This window comes from Bos grunniens, chromosome 1, assembly GCF_055505025.1.
Source record: "Bos grunniens cultivar Pamir isolate PY7600 chromosome 1, Bosgru_T2T1.0, whole genome shotgun sequence".
Classification (NCBI taxonomy): domain Eukaryota; kingdom Metazoa; phylum Chordata; class Mammalia; order Artiodactyla; family Bovidae; genus Bos; species Bos grunniens.
Genome location: NC_141165.1, coordinates 77732561 through 77745610, shown reverse-complemented (window position 1 = coordinate 77745610; position 13050 = coordinate 77732561). Strand labels below are relative to the sequence as shown.

Genomic DNA, 13050 nt, shown 5'->3' with positions numbered 1-13050 from the left:
GTCTTCTCAATATATATTTTCAAGTTATGACCTTTATTAATGTCATTATTAATCTTTTCCTGTCCCATTTTCTTTTGAGCATTCTGCCAGCATTTCAGTGCCAGTGCCACCAAAGGGTGAGCTGCAAGCTGCTGCTTCATGCGCCTTCCAACTAATTGAAGATTGTTGACATTGTATCAGGAATTCTTATGCCGTCTTTATAACCAACTCGTCCTTGCCTGGCCATAGAAAGGAAATGGTTACGATTCCTGGCACATGGGTCCAACCCTCAGGCAGGCTGGGCCTTGGCAACTAGTGTACTATACAAAATGGTCTGGGTGCAGGACTGGTACCGGGTTTTACCACTTGTTAGTGTATTACCCAAAAGTCCAGGATGCCCAGAGGGTTGGGGTAAGCTTTGATTTAGTTGAGAAGGCATCAGGATCTATTAGGTGTTTAGATCCTGTTAGATATGGTATTGGGTTCTGGATTCCAGGCTGTGGACATTACTTGAGGCTGTGTGTTTTGGAATAGCATGAGGCTGTGTTCATTGTAGAACCTGTCAGGCATGCAGATGTAAAAATCACAGTCCAGGCAAAGCTCTGGCCTGTAGGCTGAGCTGACCTGGTGTTGGGGGTGGTGAAGCTGCATGTGCTTCAGGCTCTCATGGATTTCTCTGCATTGGGTATTGGGTGCATTGCATAGTGCATCCACCATTGCTGGATGGTACATTGAGGCAGCTGAGTTATATTCTGTTCTCATCAATACTGAATGAAAAACTCAGAGGCTGAAGCTGCCCAAGGAGGCAGTCAGTGCCTGGTACTGGTTTGGAGTGGGAGGTAAACACAGCATCTGAGAAGAAGCCAGAGAGTTTTATTTGGCTCAGAATCAGGATACTGGGGCCCTGCCTGGCAAGGGGACTATCTTTTGCATGACCTAGAGCAGCTTTTGCACCTTTCTTGGCCTTTGCTCTCTCAGTAGACTGTGTGTCCCCTAGAGCCAAAGTCCCCTGTTGTATTCATATTTATTTTCCCAGTATACAGTGAAAATAGCGTCTATCCCACAAAAGGCCCCCAATGAACTGTGTGTTGTGTGAATGAGTGAATGAATGAGCTTGAGTATGAGGAATTAGATCAGTGGTCTAAGAGAAGAGGGCTTAACAGAACCATGGTCCTTGCCTCACCTCCTAGATCCTGCCATCTCCCCTGCCATGCCCTTTTCTGAGAACCAGAGATTCAAAGGATGGTAACCACTCATCCCCAAGAAGTTCCTAACAACCCTGTGATTCTCTGAAGGGAAAAAAAATTGATAGTTTGTTTTTAAATTGTTTTCCTTAGAATTCACTAGTCAAACAGGTTATAAGAATTAAAAACAAATCTCCCATAGTCCCAGGAGGGTCTCAAAGACGGTCTCTTTACCAGGAGATCTCCTGGGTGGCCTCATAGAGACAGTAAAGCAACCGGGAAACCCTTTGACATTTGCAAATACTGTGAAACACCAACAAACCAGATAAGCACACCAAGACCCAGGGGGCGGAGATAGATCAAAGATTTACAGGATCCATTCAACCTCTTTATGGTCAATGTGCTCAGAAAGGTTTTGTTGGTGTGGAGACAAGTGTCTCCCAGAGTAAAAGGTCTTCTCCAGGACTGAGTGGGCAGTTCTCACTTTTGCTCTAGGCCTCAAAGATGTGGGAGGATTCAACTTTAGGTCAAACGTTCAAAACTGTGAATTACAGGGCTAACTGCTTGCATTTAAAAGACTTCACTCAGGGCTTTTCATGGTCTTGAGTATGTGCTTATGAGATAGATAGCTATCAAAATGATATATAAACATTATACAATTTGGAAGACAAAAAATAAAGGAGAAAAAAGTATCCATGATCCTACCACCTTAAGAGAGAGACAATGTAAATAGTTTTTTTGTTTTTTGGGTTTTTTTTTTGGGGGGGGGGAGGTAATTGTATACTTTTATTTATATCTAGTTTATTTTTTATGTATAGTATTTTTAAACAGAGTTATAAATACACTGGGCTTCCCGGATGGTACTAGTGGTAAAGAAACTGCCTGCCAATGTAGGATACATAAGAGACTCAGATTCTACTTCTGGGTCAAAAAGATCCCCTGGAGGAAGGCATGGCAATCCACTCTTGCCTGGAGAATGCCATGGACAGAGGAGCCTGGAGAGCTACAGTTCATAGAGTCACAAAGAGTTGGACATGACCAAAGTGACTTAGCATGCACCCACACATAAATACACTACATATACATTCTACCTCTTTTCACTTTATTTGTTACCACAAGTATTTTCCAATCCTGGTTTTTTTAAATTAGTTGCATTTATATTTAACCATTCTGTGTTCAATCCCTTTCCTCCAATGCATCATAATGGGACATGTAGATTGTTCAACCTTTTTGTTGCTAGATATAATGCTTGGATGCATATATTCATTCAAAGATGTCTTTTCCCCCTATATGTTGAATTGTGCCTTGAAAATAGATTCCTAGAAGAATTACTGGGTCAAAGGGCATGACTACATTTATGATACTTGAGACATGTGACCAAATAGGTTGCTGAGAGTCATGCTACCCAAATTGGACTGTGATAGCATTTAGTCTCACCTCATTTCACCAAGAAGTATTTAAATATCAGCCTCCATCGTGAGCATAGGTGTTGATCCAAGGATCTTAAACCATGTGGCAGAGAGGTTGATGCAAGTGGGAGAAGGTGAGAAAACTGGGAAAGAAGGAAGAGACGCTTAAAACGCAGTGCAGCATCGGAATTGGACACCACTGGTAACTGACAATTAGAAATAAATGTGGCATTTCTGAAATAATGTATTAATATACTAATGCAATAGTAGTCCTCAGTTTACTAAAGAGAATACTGCAGCAAAAAAACTTTATTCAGGGTAGGTTGGTTGATGGGAATCAACTCTACCACTAATTTGTGGGGTAGTCTTGGCAAACCATTTCTCTCTCTGGATTTTTCTAGTTTAGGTAAGGGGGTCATAGTCAGAATGAAGACAAACTCAAGAGTTATGGGGTCCAGCCAGCATTCTTCTCTAGACCCAGAGTTAACCTATGATGAGATTCACAGATCTTTTGGAGTTGTACAATGAGATACCAGACATTCTGGAAGGTCCTGGAGCTCCCCCAACCTCAGTGGTGAATCCCTAAGTATTGTGTGTCCTGTATGGACTGAAGGCTAGATCTTTGAGGATCTTGTTTCCATGGAGGGTTTTCTGAAAGAAATGTAGAATAAGTAGATTAATGAGGTGGCTTGAGTCATCCACCACCATGACAACACTTGGTCTTTGGTGCTTCTCTAGTGTTCTGACAGTTCTGTGTCCAGATGGTGACATACAGAAATTAGTTAAATTGCTTTCAATTTAGTAAACTGAAGAATACATGCAGGTTCCCTCATTTTCCTGACTGTATTTGGGGGACATGACTCAGTGAGAAGAAAATCTCCTAGATTTCAAGAGACCTAGCTCATTTTCGGAAGTTTCTCATATTGAAAGAAAAAAGAAAAAAGAAGATATGCCTCCTAAATATTTTTTACCACTCCAATACTCTTGCCTGGCAAATCCCATGGACGGAGGAGCCTGGTAGGCTGCAGTCCATGGGGTCGCTGGGAGTCGGACATGACTGAGCAACTTCACTTTCACTTTTCACTTTCATGCATTGGAGAAGGAAATGGCAACCCACTCCAGTGTTCTTGCCTGGAAAATCCCAGGGACGGGGGAGCCTGGTAGGCTGCTGTCTCCAGGGTCGCACTGAGTCGGACACGACTGAAGTGACTTAGCAGCAGCAGCTCATTTTCAGAAGTTTCTCATATTGAAGGAAAAAAAAAAAAAAAGATATGCCTCCTAAATATTTTTTAAACAGAAATATTGAGAAGATAGAACAACCCTGTAGCCATTCTCTCATTAACATTTTATCTTACAATGGAACATTTGTAACAACTAATGAAACAACACTGATAAAATATTATTAACTAAATTCTGTCAATTATTCAGATTTGTCTGGGTTTCAGTTCAGTTCAGTCGCTCAGTCCTGTCCAGCTCTTTGCGACCTCATGAATCACAGCACGCCAGGCCTCCCTGTCCATCACCAACTCCCGGAGCTCACTCAGACTCACGTCCATCGAGTCAGTGATGCCATCCAGCCATCTCATCCTCTGTCGTCCCCTTTTCCTCCTGCCCCCAATCCCTCCCAGCATCAGAGTCTTTTTACCTTATCTTTTTCTATGACCCCACCAAGGACACTACATTATATTGTCATATTGTGTGAGGTTACTCTTGGCTGTAGCAATTTCTCAGACTCCCCTCGATAGTTTTGAGGAGTACTGGTGATGTCTTTTGTAGGATGCCCTTCTGTCGAAGTCTGTCTGATACCTTTCTCATAAATAGTCTGGGGTATGGGAGAAAGACCACAGAGTTAAAGAGCCATGTTCATATTCCTCATATCAAAGGTACACACAGTCAACACAGTTTATAATTGCTGATATTGCTCTTGATGAAGTGGCTGGAGTAGTGTTTGCTGGATTTCTCCATGTAAAATTATTCCCTCCCCCATCCCTTCCTAAACTGTACTCTTTAGAAGGAAGTCATTACCCATAGCTCACACTTGAGGAGTGACTGCTGTCAAGGATGGGAATAGGTGGGTATATAACTGCTTACTCCTCATGGATATTTCTTTTATACTTTGGGTTGTGATCCAATATTATTCGATTTCTTTTTCTTGCTTCAGATTTTCCAGCTTTGGCCATTGGGAGTTCTCCAGTCTCTTTGAAATACCCCTGTGAATGCAGTTTTTGTTTGTTTTTCAGCAATTCCTTATTTACAGTGCTATATAATGTTCCATTCTAATGTCATATATACTTCTTGCCCCAGTCCTAGCCTAGAACCAGCCATTTATCCAAGGAGCCTTGCTTTCTGTTACTTCAGAAAGGGATCAGAAATCAAGAACTGGCAGCAGGTGGGCTCTTGGCTATTGTAGCATCATTATTTCTAGGCCAAAAATACATTAAATTTTACATTTTTAACACCAATGTACACACAATTACAATGCAATCACACTACTCCTAAGATAATTATAGGTTTATTAACAGTAATAAGTCACAGTACCATAGGAACCTGTGAGGACTCCTATACGGCGTCCTACACTGGGACCAACATGCAGAACTTGTGAATGACAGTCTGCTCCTTTCCATACTGTCATTGTACTGTTAAGACTGATGTAGAACCTCAGTGGAGATGATCTCAGGAGTCCAAAAGTGGAGACTTCTCTGAAGGTCACAGAAAATGTAAGGCCACAGAAAATGGCTCTTTGGCAGGTCTGCCCACCCCGTATCCTCTTCTAATGATAAGCTATGGAAAAACACAGTGGATTTAGAACCAGGACATCAAAGTTCTGGATCTGACTCAGCCTGGTCCAGTGTGTGCAGCAAATACATTCTGTGTGGGCCTGTTTCCAGTGATACAAAATCAGTTGCGTGGGATCAGACAATTGCTGAGGACAGAGGGCTTCCCTGGTAGCTCAGCTGGTAAAGAATCCACCTGCAATGCAGGAGACCCCGGTTCAATTCCTGCGTTGGGAAGATCCGCCGGAGAAGGGATAGGCTATGCATTCCAGTGTTCTTTGGCTTCCCTGGTGGCTCAGCTGGTGAAGAATCTGCCTGCAATGCAGGAGACCTGGGCTCAATCCCTGGGTTGGGACGATCCCCTGGAGAAGGGAAAGGCTACCCACTCCAGTACTCTGGCCTGCAGAATTCCATAGACTACATAATCCACAGGGTTGCAAAGTCAAGACACCACTGAGTGACTCACTTTCACTTCCCAGTACTAGCCTATTATAACTCTCAATAGTTTTTCATTGAGAGAATGTAACTGGCTCCATCTCTCCTTGTAAACAGGCATCAATATTCCAGAAGGTTTAAATGGAGGGATGGTGGTGGTGGGGAGGTCGCTGTTAATAAATAGGAGTTGCTTTTAAAATTATTTCCTGAAGATATCAAGGTCTGTTAAAGGCCTTTTGCTTAAGACAATCAGGCCTGAGAAACTTTAGACCTTTCTTTTTAAAGAATGGAGATCATAGAAGTATAGGAAATATTGGTAGAAAGGATCTCTATCATTGCCTTTAAGTTTGTCTTGGTAGAGGAAGGCTTTTTTTTTTTTTTGGTAAGGTCAAACTCCTCATCTGTTATTTCCTCTGACTTCAAATAATTACTTTTAATGCAGTGATGGCTGAGCTACCTCTCAGTTTCTTACCAGGAATTTCTATCTAGGTTTTTTTTTTTTTCTTCTCCTTCTGTATGAATATTATGACATTTTTTTTTACATCCACATGGGACCCAGTGGCTTAGAGCATGCTCGGTTTACAAGTGTCAACTCCTTCCTGTCATTGACTAGGACCGATTCCAAAAACAAGCAGAAGTGGTGGGGCGGGACAGAGCTATGGTGCAGAAAAGACACTTGGGAACTGTCACATCTGATTAGGAATGCAGATCAAAGGTACAAGGTCTTAGAACTGGCACTTCCAGCTCTTAACATTTGAAATCTTCAATTGGCTTTTGGACCTATTCAGCATAATCTCAGACTTTGGTCTACAATTGGTTAAAAATTGATAGAGGTGAGGATTCTGGGACTGCCTTCTTTACTTAGAAGTTTACATTTTAACTCCTTCTCCCACCCCAGGGACACATATATACTTTCCATTCCCCTCTCCGTCTTAAAGTTACAGATACATATATATTTAGACATAAAGGTATCAAATTTAGAACTGATAGACATCCTGCAAACACTGGGGTTATACCTTCACACAGTTAAGGAGACTGAGTCCTGACAAGTGGTTTTGTTCCACATCAGATAAGGAGTTCCCGGCAGAACTGTAATTAGACACCAAGGTCTTCTGGCAACAAATTCAGTTTTGTTTTGTTTCTTCCCCTACCTCACACTGTGCCCCCGCAGAGTTACACAGTTTTTTGCGTGTGTCTCTGTATGTACATGTGTTACATAGACATTGACATGGAAGAAACATGCACCCGGCATCTGTGGTCTGACCTCAGGGAACAGTTTAATGACTCGGATTTCAGGCAGCTCAAAGGGTTCTGCGGGTGGAGGCTGAAATAAACAAGAAAAGCCACTGTGGAGATGTGAATGGAAAAGTACCGAGTACTCCCTCCCTCCCCCTCCGCACATTCTTCTGCTCTCCAGCTCTCCCTGCCATCAGGCCGGCTTCAAATAGGCTTTGGCATGGTCAGGTGTGCAGAGGGCGGTGTGGAGAAGAAAAAAAAAACATGCAGGCACAACACGCAAATCAAGTTTCTCCACTTCTAGCCTTAGGTAGTAAAGACAGCTAAGTACTGCAGCTGGCAGCCAGTGGCAGGGTGGGCCAGCCACTCTGAGTTTACAAACACTCCAGTGCCTTCCTCCCTCCAACCCCCTCCTGGTCCAGCTGTTGCTTTCCCTCATGCTAAGGTTTCAAAGGAAGTGAAAACCCTGTTATTCAAAACAGTGATTGAATGCAATAAACAAATGATTATGCACCCCCAATCACTTCTCTATTTTAAGCTCCTGATATTTATTTCCATTTTAAATTAGTGAGAAAAGTATGGAAAAAATCAGTGTTTTGGGGGTAAACTCTGAGCTAGGCTGAAAAGGTTTCTAAAGAAAAAAAAAAGTCTCAGAATAATACAGGCTGAAAGCAGGCAGCATATGGATCAAAATTAAACGTTGACACTTCTTTTTTCTGAAGGTAGTGATTGGAAATCATCTTTTAAAAAAAATGTCTCAAAACTTTCTGCTCAATTTCTCTAAATCATACCAACAAAATGCTTTTTTCTCTCCAAGGATAATATAAGGGGCTTGTTTACAATAGCTCTAAATGAAGGATTTGAAATAAAATGAATGGGTACATTAAAAAAATCTCCCAGACCCATCAAAAGTAGTTGTTGAGTACCACAGTATAGGTGACAGGCACCACCAAGTCCAAATGACTGTCAAAACTCAATACTCATTGTGACCTGGAGTTTGTTCTGAGAACCAGTTTACAATTCACACAGAGCCCAAAGCAGCCTCTCTTTCCTCAATTCTGTCAGAAAATGAGACACCCACCTCAAAGCCCAGGCAGTCAGATCTTCCTGATTCTCTAACACAGGACCAGAGAACCACAAAGACCTGTTCTCAGTTGTGTCTCGGGGTCCCGCAGGCCTCCAGTGATGGCCCTCCTGTCCTCTTGAAAGAAGGAAGCCTCGAGGAGTTGATTGATCTGCAAAGTTCTTTCCAGTCCTAAAATCTATAATTCTCTTATGTGACAGTTTCAAGATCTACCAAGGTGCCAGAAATTCCTGACAGGTGAAACCTATTTCCTCTTGGGAGTTCCCTTAGAAAGAGGACAAGACAGTGTTTACTCCAAGGATAGTTCCTTTTCAGCTGTGGCTGTATTGTGGGGAAGTTTGTGAGGGAACTGGATGCAAAATCTGTTCCTTTCCTTAAACAGATGTAATATTAAGACCAAGCTATTTTATTTTGCAACAAAGCTTATATTCATCCAGAACCTGTGATTAAGAACCTATCACCATGCCCAAACCACCAGGTAAACAGGCTGACTGGATCCTCTACTCTGAGTATTAATAGCCAGAAGCCATTAAATCACAGGACTGGTTTGATACATAACCCTCCAAGTTCACAAGAATCACACATAAGACCCCAGACATGAAATCTCTCTTCAGGGCTTCTTATGGATGATTTGAAAGAATTTGAATATATTCAAGTCAATCCTTTCTTTAATCCTATCACTGCTGGGGTGAGGGAGGTTCACAGAGTGATGCCAACTGATTACTAATGGTGAGAAATCAAGAAATGAGAGAAGGCAGGACATTATGGAAGAAATTCAATGGGTATAAAAAATTTGATAAAGTTACTTTCCTAATAATTGAAGAGATTGAGAGGTGGGTGCACAATTTTCCTCACCATTCATCTGGAAAAGAGAAGGGGACCTACAAAAATGTAAATCCTTACCTTTAAAATATTTTCAATAATTTTTTTTCTTTTAACATCTCCTGTTCTGGTTAATTTCTTTCAATTTGGGGGCTGGGGGAGTATTAGAAATGTGGGACTCTGGCATTTGGCCCCAGAAAGGGTCTGAGGACCCTGGTGATGGGATTAATTATTTATAAACCAGGCCTAGTGGGGTCTTCCTTTACAGACTTCTCGCAGAGAATTAGAGGGCTGAGGTACTAGAAGGGTGAATTCATTCCCAGCCCCCACTCTGGTTGGTTCTACTGCTAGAGAGAGCAGATTTCCCTTTGCTCTGCAGCGCCCCCACGGGGCTAAGATTGGAATGGCAAAGAGAACGCGAGAGGGACAAGCAGTGTGTTTCAAGTGGTGGTGGGGAGGACCCAGTGAGGCTGGATGTCAACTTTGACAAGAAAAGGGACCCCACATCACAAAAGTTATCACATTGCAGAATCAGTAGCAGGGCAGAACCACACAATTCACATTCCAAACCACCCAGATACACCTGAGGAACATACTCATAAAAAATAGAAAAATAATCACCCATAGAAATACACAAAGACGATCGCTTCAGCAAAATCGGGTGTCATTTAGAATCCGGTGGGATTCCTTTAAAACTCTTTCGAAATCAGGAGGAAGGGGACAATTTAAAAAACAGTCTGCCTTCTGGCAAAATGAATCTGCATTTAACGATAACGTGTGTCTTCGGGGGTAAAATGTTCATTTCCACAAGGGTGACAGGATTAGGCCTATGTATATTTTTCAAAAATCCTTCACAAGACAGGCTTTTCTGCAGAAGCTGCAGTAATCCATCTGTCAATAAGTATTAAAATATTCAGATTTCATAGGGACAGACACACTTTAGGCATTTTTCCTAAGCTCCAGCCCTTGTGGAAAATAATCGACCCCTTTGGATCTCTCCTGGTTGTAAAAACTCCAACACGGCCTTTTCAAAAGGGGGGCTGCACTGACATTTTCAGCAACAGATCTGAACTTCTTACAGACTTCTGGGAAAGAGATCCCCACATATCCCAGGAAACAGCCAGTAATCTCTCTGCTCACTTCTCCACTATAAATCCAAATTTGGAGAGGTAGATTATTTGGGGAGATATCGTTATTGGAAATTAACATGTGCAGAAATTTTGTGGAACCTTTAAGAACTCGTCTGTAATTTAATGAGTCCGCCTGAAGGACTTTCATAGCCAAGGCTCAGAACAGCCTGACCTTTGAAAGCTGCTTCTGGTCCAAACATTTTGGGTTAATACTTGAGGAATCTGAAATATTATTTTCCCCTCACACCCTTCTTTTAAGAGAGAGACATAAAAGAAACAAGAGTCTCCCTCATTCAGGGATGAGTAGGAGGGGAAAAAACCCCAACCAACATTTAAATAGGGAAACTGGCAGTTCTGAATAAACAAACCAAGGCCCACAGTGAAATGATTCTGCACTGCATTTGCCTTTAAAAAGAAAGGGAGGAAGAAAGAAAGATTTCCCCCCTTTTCCTCCTCCTCCTAACTCAGCTCTAAAACTAAGAGGACTGTGCTGCGTGAAGCGCGTTGTAGTTGTAGCACAGTCTGTTCTAAATCCACGCAGTATCTGTGATACTGGCACCGCAGGCCTTTAGAATTCCCTCCGGCTGGTCTCTTTAAACACAGACAGGAGAGATTTTTAACAACGACCTTGAAACGAGCTGGGAGGGAGCGGGGGGAACCAAGACCTAAAGAAAAAGCAGAACACAAACATGTATTTGGCTCACAGAATTTTGTAGAACACAAGCGTACGCGTACACATACACACACGTTTCTTGCAGCAAGAATTTTCCTAAGAGTCAACAATAACAGAGTAAACCCACCACTTGCTGTCCTGGAAAGAAACAAACCAAAACAAATCCTTTGAACATGTCTCTCAAGTGCAGGAGAGCGTCCTCTCAGTAAAAGTCCAAGAGGAAAAGGAAAATTGAATACCCTTCCCCGCCCCCCTGAAAAAAGTGGGGGTTGGAATTGTTACATACGACAAAAAATTCAAGCTTCTTTCAACACTATCAGTATTAAAACAACACGTCTTCCTTATATCGCTTGAGAGATTTCATAGGGGTAAAACAAAACAAAATCCAACCGATGCGGGATCCTACGATTTACGTAACATCACAAAGTTGCAAAAGGCAAAAATCAGAAGCAAAAATCCGAAAACCATCATAATACAACCACCCCAAATCCCAAACCACCACACCAACAAGGAAAAAAAAAAATCCCAAACTGTCCCAAATAAAAATAAAGCAAATGAACCCACCGAAAACTGCTTGGCAAATATTTTTCTCGTGGTGCCTAATATTCTAGCTGGAAAGAGCTGTGGTGTTTATTGGTTTTTTTTTTTTCTCTCTCTCTTACTCGCCCCGAAACCTACTATATATAACAGACTTTTCCCAAAGGTTCCAACCTCTCGCTTCCTTTTGTGTTTTGAGCTCGGAGGAGCTGAGTTTATGGGGAAGAGAGGAGAAATGAGCCCCAGACCCCGGGGAAGCAAAGCGCACTCCCCCTCTTATGTCACCGAATAGCAAATTAGTTCTCAGAATTCCAGAGGCCGAGCTTTGCTACAGCGAAGACGCCGACGTCACAGAGGGGGCGCCCACGTGACGGTGGCGGAGCAGGCTGTACCACCGACCGGGGGCCGGGTAGGGAGAGCCACCGTCCGGCCCCTCGACCCTCGCGCCGAAACCTCCAAACCCGAGACGTCTAGCCTGTGAGGACCCCGAAATCTGCCTGACAGCGGGAAAATATTTTGGCCTGGAGGGCTTTTTATGGCCCGGAGGAGGCATAAGTCGTGAAGAGCTGACACCGAGTCCTCCCCTGCTACGTAGCAGTGGTAAAGTCCCCAGCTCAAATTCCGAGAATTGAGCTCTGTTGATTCTTAGAACTGGGGTTCTTAGAAGTGGTGATGCAAGAAGTTTCTAGGAAAGGCCGGACACCAGGTGATTATTGCTGTTGCTGCCGCCGCTGCTGCTGCCGCCGCCGCTGTTGCCGCTGGTGCCGCTGCCGCCGCCGCTGCTCATGATCATTATTTTACCTTTTAATTCTTTTTTTCTGCTCTTGCCAAATGCTTTGGCTCCAAGTTTCCTATGTGTATCTATTGATGTAAATGTATATATTTATTTATTGTAGCTGTCAGGTGTTAAAATAAATGCCGAAGATTAGTCCCACGTCTCTCCCACTCTAGGATGTAGATTTTTATATTTTTATTATTTTATTCTTGTTGTCTTTGAGTGAATTGGCCGGTTTGGGGAGGCTTTTGCCACCCTCCCTTGTGTTGTTTTGGTTTTTGAAGAGGAGGTGGAGGAGAGGAAGGAGGGGAATTAGGGGGCGGCCGGAGCAGAAAGGACGAGACAGTGCTTGGGGGGTGATTCGGGCAAGTCTGGGGGCTGTCTGGCCCCAGACGGCGGAGAGGACGCGCGCTCGCGCTCTCGCTCTTTCTGCTGCTGCTTGCGTACGGCTTGTGATCTCGCTGGATTCGTGCGGCTGTGTTTTTTTTTTTTTTTTTCCCCTCTTTTCTCGCTTGCAAACTGCCTTCCTTGCTCCCTCGCTCCAGCCTCGCCTTTCTTCCTTCCCTCTCCCTTCCCTCGCCTCTCCTTCCTTCCCTTCTCCCGTCCTTCTTGGTCACTCCGGGAGGCGAGGAGGGAGGCTGCCCTTTCGCTCGCCCCGCTGGCTCCCTTCCACCGGCCTCGGTCCTCTAGATTCCCCACCTCCGAGCCGAGATTTTGGAGGAGAAATGCAAGCGAACTCCTCGTGGTTATTTATTTATTTTTTTCCCTTCATAAACCCAGATGAAGTGTTCCTTTCTGAGCCGCGATCTTCCTAACGAGATCCGAGCGTTTTGGTGTCCCCTTCCCCTGCGTTTTGGGGGAGGTTTAGCTTGCCTGGGGGCGGGGATGTTGAATAGTTTGGAAATCATTCTTTCTTGGTTGCAGTCTAGGGAGTCGGGAACCCCCGCGCGCTCTCTCTCCCGGTCCTGGGGAGAGAGGCTTGTGGCGGGATGGGGATTTGGGGGTGGGGGTG

At 43.6% G+C, this 13050-nt stretch overlaps 1 protein-coding gene and 1 long non-coding RNA gene across 6 annotated transcripts in view; one reads left to right on the top strand and one right to left on the bottom strand.

Moving 5' to 3' along the window:
* Window positions 1–5068: 5068 nt before the first annotated feature.
* Window positions 5069–11603, bottom strand: LOC147379724 (uncharacterized). Of its 5 annotated transcripts, none has more exons than XR_015133833.1 (5): window positions 11291–11446; window positions 9545–10718; window positions 8099–8366; window positions 6798–7105; window positions 5069–5661 (listed from the first exon to the last, which is right to left on the bottom strand). It is a non-coding gene; the product is annotated as an uncharacterized LOC147379724 (long non-coding RNA). The 5 variants fall into 5 exon arrangements; XR_015133834.1 differs by having other exon boundaries at window positions 6933–7105; XR_015133837.1 differs by having other exon boundaries at window positions 7046–7105.
* Window positions 11587–13050, top strand: part of BCL6 (BCL6 transcription repressor) — a 24302-nt gene continuing 22838 nt past the window's right edge. Inside the window, exon 1 of the mRNA XM_086319099.1 lies at window positions 11587–11969. The gene's annotated coding sequence lies outside the window, so the exon portion shown is untranslated. The remainder of the gene's footprint in view (window positions 11970–13050) is intronic.